Consider the following 8,919-nt stretch of genomic DNA (forward strand, 5'->3'; position numbering starts at 1 on the left):
TGACATTGTTGGCTCTCCAAGGTCTGTAGAAGCTCTTGCAGGACGAACTTCCGTCCAAGTAGGTGGCGCTTTGGCGGCCTTCTTACATTGCTCATTATTTCACCTGGTTGCAGCATCTCCATAAGTACCGTATGGCCGTCGCGAATATTTTAGCAAAGTTTTTGTTCAAAAAGCAAGTAATTCAATCAAGAAGATCGAGTTAGCTATTCGTGAAGCTGTCTTCGGCTCGACTTCGATAACTTAATCATTTCCAGATAATTGTGCCGCTTTATAGCGTATTTAGCTGGACAGCTGATAAAAATGTGCCCTAACAACATAATTGTCAGCATCCTAAGGCAGGCTCTTAGCTTTTCTTATCTATGGGTGTACATTAGACCCTGTTAGAGAAGCATTAAAAGATTTAGATATCAATCAAGGGCGTAACCGGCGTTGTTTATCGACTCACATTACTACCTACTCAAACTAGTGCAAAAGTAAAGTGCTCAAATAGACGTAATCCGCATGACTGGGTTACTTTTCAGCGCTTCCTTGGTGTTGAGCTGTGATTATATAGCGCGAATGAGAAAAGAATATAGATACATTTGTTAGACTATCGCGTGTATAGAGTAAACATTTACATATACAAGTTAACGTTAATGTTACTATTACAAGTATACAACAAACTAGTTTTTTTTAGCTATTGATTACCATTATCACAAATCTGACCGCTTTAAAGCGCCTGTTGTTTCCCTCGGTCTTCAAACGTTTACGCCAAGCAAGCCTTGAAGGGCAGACGCGCTGGCAGGTGACATTATCACTATGCCTATCACTTGGTGAGAAACAATGTCGCTTTGAAATAAAATAAGTAACACTTCCGAGAAACGCGGAGCTTGTAGCGCTGAGCGGTAAGGTTGCAAGCCATTCGGCAAATGTTCGTCCTTGTCAATTCAATAAGCTTATACGGTGCTGAATGAATGCATAAAATAGAGTCTAGTTGATCTCCTTTTCTTTGGTGTCCTCCGTCTTCGATTTCAGAAACAAAGGAATAAAAACTACGCAAGCATATGTATACATTGAGTACCGGCGTCCCTTACCGATCTTAAGCAATCACACAGGAGTCACCGAACGCATTTCAGCATAGCCCCATCAAAGGGCACACTCACATACATATGCCCCATGCCATTCCTGTTTCCCGCTATTCTTGTCTTTTGGCAAGAATTGTTGCTCGTTGAAGGATTGCAGTGTCTAGGTTTTGTCTCCGATTTACTACTGCCAAGACGCACTGACCCTTCATCCGGCTTGTCTTGGACTGCCCAACGGCTTTTTCCAGCTTCCTAGCGCCAGGCGCTATCGCGGAGTGTAGGAGCTGCTTTACCCAGAGAGGCAAAAAGGGAAACAGAAAGAACTTGCGTTAGGAAAGAATACTGGGGAGTGATGTATTGTATGAATAATGTGCCCCAGTCTCCTTTTTCTGTGGATTTTGGCATAGCACTGGTAGCACCTGACATCTGATATCATTGTGCGATCGAAACGTTGACTACACTAGTTTCAACCGGGCTAGGGAAGATCAAACGCCGCCTTTGGCAGTGAACGTCGTCCGCCTCCTATTTGCTAACGCTACGCTTTTTCGTCGTATCAATAGGAAAGAAGGTTCTTTTCTTACTTTGCCTGTTCCGGTAGCCCGGTCGTTGAAAAATGAACATCTAACGAAGCATCTATGAGATGTGAGATTCATTGTCTCGTTAGGCTAGTGCTAAATTGATGAACGTCTTTGCCATGCGCTATGTGTTTACATCTGCACAATTCGCCGAACATTTGTATATTTAACTATATGTTATTAGATTATTGCTCGTTTTGCTTGAATTTGTCATGGTCTTATTTTTTGTCTCACGCTTTCTGTTCCGCCTGCGAGCCAGGCTACATAAACACAATGTTTTTGTTTCCTATTTGTTGGCTCCTTACTGTAAATCAATAGTCTCCTTGTATTCGTATGTCCATAATTTCGTGCGGTGCAAGCATTCCTAAATTGCTGAGATTTTTGGCACCAAATACTGTTATTTTGTTTTATTTTTAAATCTTGCTTCAGGATCACAGATTTACTATTGCATTCGATTTCGTTTGCTGCTTGTGCTCATTTATAAAATGGCTTCCAGCTGTATCGAGGTTAATCTTTTATAATATTGTTCATATGGTCCATGATAGTTTCGGTAAATGCGTGTAGTCAAGCGATCTGTTTCATGGTCGTCTCGGTACTGTCGGTTTCTAAAAATATCCTAACTCCGATAAATCGGTCGACAGCCCTTTTGGCGCTTGTCTTTACTACCAGGCTCGCGTAGTTTGACTGACCCCCCACTTGCCCTACGTAAGACCGCTTCGATGAAAAGAAATCTTTGCGGTACGTTCTTTTTTCTCTACTGTATGTTTTGATCTACCCCACGAGCCCGAGCAGATAAGAAATCACCTGAAAAGAACAGGACACGGCGAGTGGTTTTCTGTAACACCTTATTGGGCGGTCCTAAAGTGTACCTAGGGAGTTCTTTTCGAAGCGAGGTTTTCTTCGAGGTCATCTTCGAGCTTGCCGCAGGATCAGGAAGACGCGTGGTGAATGTTGCCTGCCGTTCGACCACTCCGCAAAACTATGGCCTGTTTCGTACAGGTAACCTGGTTTATTAAATTAACAAAAAGGTTGTTCCTCAAAACGAAGCAGTTCTGACCCACTTCGCGAATGCGTTCAGACCCCTTAATTAACACTTTATCCAATATACTGCCTTTGCTTTTCATACGAGCCTGCGTCTACGCAGATAGTGCTGCAAGAGTACCCGACTCAGTATCCTGATCGACCCATTAAATTACAGCTACCGACACGCGCCATACTGAATATATGATAATGACACTGTTTAAATCGAACGGGAGGTTAAAATAATTTTTTTTCAACGTTGTAGGATTGTTTTATCACAATGTGTTGAGTATAGTTTTACTATAGGTTGGCCACGTCGATATCTAGAATATCAGTCAACACGAAAAATATCTATACTATAGCATAAGTGTGTCTAACATCACATTCTCATTATTGTTATCGGATTGCATTGGAATTCTTCGGCCTTGTAGATGTAGGGCCGGTCATCGTTCTGAAGTTTTACGGTATGTCAATCATACAATGACAACATCGTATCAGACCGAATTGGAATAACATCTCTATTCGCAGGTACTGCCCCGCGTGTGTTTTGTTATTAAGCACATTTTGCCTTACCCGTGAGATTAAAATTTAGTTATATTCACGTCGAAATAACACCGAGTAACAATCCCTAACAGCTATAGCTTTTTCCAGAATATAGTTTAACCACAGTCTGCTGTTGACGTAATAAAATTCCTACATTTATGTTACATAGGCACGAATGATGCTGGTGGCCGGCCATAGATGCAAACGACGGAGCTTTCAGTCTTGAAAAATGCGAAAGAACATACGGTTTATAACCACTTTATTCTACTTGTACAGAGGTAAAAGACTAATTATACTTATGACAGAAGTAACACTTAATAAGTTATAATATAAATCAGCAACAAATTGTTCTACAATTTAGTGCAAAAACAGTTTTTCACGCTACACACATTGAGCACACATGAACCCGGCGATCGCAAACCTGACGGGCTTTGCCTCGCCTCGTGGGGAAAGAGGATTTGTATGTAAAGCACGTTGAGGGAATTATTGCTGTAGTGGGTTTATGACCATTTGCCCCTGCCGTTCACCCGCGCCAGTTCCTATATGCGTAGATAAGAAGAATGTGCTAATGCAGGACAGGTATCCTGCAAATATATTTCAAGAATGCCTAAAGGAACCAAACAACAAATTCGTCCCGCTAGCTCACTAATGAGCAGACACAAGTATGTAAGTAGTTTAAGCGTGCGTTACTAACTGTGGGATAATACCTTCCAACGTAATTTGCTACAAGTTGCGGCTGTGTAGCGTCAAAAGTGCGGCAGGGTGTAGGTAGACCGTTTAGAGCAAGACGTTTTGAATCATAATGTTTTTTGTAGTAATATTGCCTTTAAGGAGCACTTCAATGTTTGCGGAACCACGAACTCGTCTAAAAATAATGTAGCTTCGGTCTTGGTCGAAGATCGGTTTATTCGAAAGAAAGATTAGCTATAAATTGGCCTTGTTTTTGGTAAATGGTCATTCCAAAGCAAAATCCTATTGGATATCAGCGACAGCTTAGTGGTTCATCACCATCTAGAAAAACGGTGAGAGTAACGTGTGAGAGCAGCACGATCTCATGTTTGAATCGACTCGTGATGACTTTCGATGCAATGAAATGCGGGTATACACCGTGAATATTTATCTTGGTATCGTTGTGTAGTTTCGGAAGGCCAAGATTTTTCATAAGGATAATAATAAATATGCCTTTCTCAAATTGCATAGGCGAGAGCCTGGATAACTTGAGACTGTCGAGGAATATGGTCATGGCATGAGAAAAGTTACCGTCATCCAAGACATGGTTGGGCACCTCGTACATCGTGGCCTCCTCGGAAAGGAGGTCGACGCTGATATTGGTAATATCTCGGGCCATTCAACTATTTATATGCATGTTGTTGAGAAGGTATCCATCGGAGAAAGAGATGGGTAGAGACTGTCGATGCATATGGTAATACATTTGGGCAGTATAGTAGTGTTAACGGGGAGAATGATACTATTACTGGCAGTTTTTAAATACCTATCTCCTGCAAGATTTAACAGTAGTTGAGAGTAGATAACGTCATTGGTGAGCCGCGCTGCGTTAGCTTATACATCATAAAGTGCCTCCACAAATGGGAGTGCTTTATGCGTACATGTTTAATGTTAACATTGGCGTTACGCCCGATCACAGGTAGTAGCTGCACGTCATTGCAGGACATCGTATAGATTTCGCAGAATGGCTCGTCAGTGCTGTGTATGTCGTTGAAGGATCGGTTAGCGGCTTCAAAGGCTTTGCGTTTAATCATAGGGCACTACAACATGTGTTATTAGGTGAGGAAGATCGACTGCTTTTCTGTTGTTTTATATATTAACTACATAGCGTGTTTTCGGTGACCTGGATCTTGAAGCGAGGGAGCGCAGCATAACCGTCAGATATTAAACTTGTAGCGGTGCTTAAATAAGCCATTGCAGGCGCCATTTTTCCGTCAGGGCTCATTTCTGCGAGTAGAAAATTATTGAGAAAGGCTTCGGTGAAGCCTCCAGGCGAGTCGACAAACATCATTTTCTATAAACTTAACTAGTTAGACAATGTAGACTACTCTCTCGATGGCATATGAAGCCGTTTATATGTAAGTGCGAATTAGTGAAATCATATGGATGTTTTTTCATAATGTTGGTCTTTAAAACGTTGTTCTGTGGAAGGGAAGTTGAAGAAAAGTTGAAAGTCTTATTACGCTCTTCTAAGCTTGCCCTGGAAATACGTCACTTCTTGATCGTGGTAGGCGTTGGTGATCGGGAGAGTCATACTGCGCGTCGACACGCGTGTGTTATATATGAAATCTTTAACTATGGCGTTCTTTTACAGCATTAGGAACAATCACAGGATATATATAGAATCGCTTGTAGCATCCGTATGGAGCCAGCATCTGCTGTCTTGTGGCCCCCTCATTTGTTGTTGAGAAAAAGCCCTGTCTGTATGTAGGCTTCTTTGAATGCGGCTACATGATCTACGCGGATTTGGTCAAATGCGTCTAATGATTTATGTTTACAAAAGTGACAGAGCAGAAAATGCAGGTAGTGGATCTCGCCTCAGCATGGGTTACCTGTGTAAATGCTATTAAAAATACTCACCTAATACTATATCGGGAAGCAGGAAACCTGGAAACCGAACGTTCACGAACTGTTATTCGTTTACGTGTCGTACCTGCGTGCCTCAACATAGAATATTGTTTCAGTGAGCTTATTTTGTTCGCAGAGCATTACGAATGCAGTGAGCAGCGTGGCCTGTTCTCACATCTCATCGCCGTCGAGTATTGTGCCCTCACTGAAGAACATTCGCGGATCCTGGGGATGCGAGTAAGGTTGTCCAACAGAGGGGTTCTGTTCATGAAGTAGGAAGATCGGTGTTTGTGAGACAGCTTTGCACGGCCCATGTATCGGCCGTTACGGTGTCAACTTCATCAATCTTGAGGACAGCACTGTTGCTAGCTTTTTGACTTGGTAAAGGAGCATATTTCGACGTTCAAATGTTAGTCGAGGGTCATGAGAAGGTCGGTTATATATGGAGTAACCGATTGCAATGTTATGACACGATTAGCATGCTGTTAATTTTCTTTATAGCCGACAAAAAAACCACCTATGACAAGGGAGCGAAACTCATTATAATGTTTATCTAGTTACAAACAATAAGACATTGGCAAATATGCAAATGTACATCATCGTGTCCTGTCTTTGTATTACCGTGTATCGTGAACCACATTCCGCTTCCCCACGAAGGCAAGGTTGTCAAGCAAAATCATTGTCGATTACGCCAGTGAAGTTCGTATATGTCGTCCCTCGAATGCATTGAATAAACTGTAGCTTTCCCAACTCAGTCTTCACTTCAGTGTCGACAAAGCACTGTTGGTGCAGGCGGCCAGGTACAATGGCTAAATGCACTACCCTGATTCGTGATACGGTACGTGCATGTGGTTGGTTTTCTGTTTTGAGTTGTCGGTAGCTAAACCTACTAGCCGCCGTCACCGAACAGTAATGGTCATCGATCTGGATCAATAACGCTACGAAGGTCACAGATAGTTTCCTTTGCTGTCGTAAGCTAACAAATATAGGGATTCGCCGCTCGAAGCATTTAAACAATAGCGCGCAGTTCGCAATGGTCCATAATGTGCAGCGGGCACTTGATGGGACCTTGAGGATCTGAGAAATAGATTTGAACAAACTGACATGACTTGTCATGCGCTAGTAATAGTGGATTTAAATACAGAACAGATTGTAAGCGTCCTTAGCAAGACGTCCTTGTCTGCTTACGGAAAACAGCGTCATCTGAAAAAGCATATTGTATTACTGCCTGTAGGCCGCACAAAACGCCTTGGCCGTAGGCCTGCTGGTTCTGTATAGCGCGTCGATATTAGCGGGCAGATTGCAGTCATTTATCTTTATTTTACTTTCCATGCAACAAAGATATGTCTTTTCATCTGTACACGGTGAAGCTTTACATTGACCGTATACCTGATTCTTTAGACGGATGCTTGTCGATAGGAGGCGCCTTTCCTTTGCTGAGCAAGCCGTTAAATAACAACCGGTAAGGCGTCATTGATTTGTGGCTGGGTAGAAATTGGTGGTGGATTCGGATGAGTTGACGGGAAATTGTCTACTTTGTGCTTTGTTGCCGCACCCTTTGCGGTGTGGTTCCGCGCGTCAGGAAGCTGCATGTCTCATGGCATGCGAGGGAGTAACCCACTTGGTAAACGTGGAGTCAGCGTTTAGCTCCTGTTTTAGGTCAGGGTGGGAGAAGTCGACGGCACATTGGTCAGGACAATCCGGATGTCGATCATCAATCGGTTGTGGTAGGGCCTGGACGGGACGAAGAGATTCGGATATTTTCTGTGTAGCTTTGCATGCTCTCTTCGCGGTTCGATACCTAATGGAGACGAATTTGAGCCAACGGCATTGCAATGCAGGCGGTTAGGTGTCTTGTGCGCCTTGACTTGCTGTTGGCTGTCTGTGACAGTGACCTATCCGAATCAGTTGGAACAGCCCTGGAGAATTATAACACAAAAACAAAATGTCTGCGGCGTTTAACTACAGTGTCCAATAGTTCGGGCACGCAAACACGATGTTCCACTTTCAATACGTGCGTCAGCATTCGACGGCTACTCTATCCAGTGACTGCAGCGGATGAACGTAACGCTATCGATCAGAAAACGAATTTTTTTTCTAAGAGCAAATTGACATGCCGGATAAGTGAATGAAGGTAGATGTTTAATGATGGATCAGCACGAACGATGCTGGTGGTCACTGTGGCGTTTCTAAGCGGTGCTACGGCGTTGTTTCTAAATGTAGAAAATAAAAAAGCAATTGGTGCCTCGATTCACGACCAATTTTACGTTCTGTTGGTAAAATCAAATTTATTTTACTATTTAGTTTAATCGGTCCCATCTTCTGCATTGCCCTTTTCAAAATGAAATTATAACAACCGTAAGCCCGCTACTCTTTTTTTTAGTTTTAGTGTCATCAGTAATTACATGTGGCTGTGACTACCTGGATAAATAGATGGTGCATTTCTTGCCCACGGCAATTTATAATACTATATTCCACTACATTTACTGGCATTGGTGACGTCTATGGGGCGCATTTTTGTCTTTTTAGGGTGTTCTGCGCGAATTTTCTAAGAATGTGTGAATAAGCCATCATTCAGTTGGTTCTGTTAGCCTGTCAGTTCACCTGATCGAATAGTATTTTTCTCTTTCACAAGCGGGCCAATGTAAAAGGGGTTTTTGTTTCTAACTAATCGAAAACTCGCGATGGTCTCAGCCCAACTAATCCACATGTTGCTATACGTATTTATGCATATATATATATATATATAAACACGCCTTCACGCCCAAAAACGAAGCGATTGTAGCAACGCTTCTTTGTCAATTAAGATGACGTTTAAAATACAGCGCCACCGTCTCCGCAACACCGTCGCATAATAAGGAAATTAAGATGGCAGCCATTACGAGTAGTGTTGGTCGTGTGCTCTGTAGTCTAATGGTGCAATTTTTACTAATATGTATATGGTTAATTATTGTTCTAGCAACAATCCAACGGTACTCGAGTAGATAATTTAAGGTATGTTTTTGATATGTGGCGATAATGGTCATCTGCTGGAGATATGATAGTAAGAGGCTATAAGTAGACTCAACAGCAATTATGTCTTAGGTGAGGGGCTTTTTTTCCACGGAACGATTTGGCACAATTGCTTCTCATGGTCAAATGGTGTT

The sequence above is a fragment of the Varroa destructor genome, unplaced genomic scaffold, assembly GCF_002443255.2.
Source record: "Varroa destructor unplaced genomic scaffold, Vdes_3.0 BEIS01000001.1, whole genome shotgun sequence".
NCBI lineage: Eukaryota > Metazoa > Arthropoda > Arachnida > Mesostigmata > Varroidae > Varroa > Varroa destructor.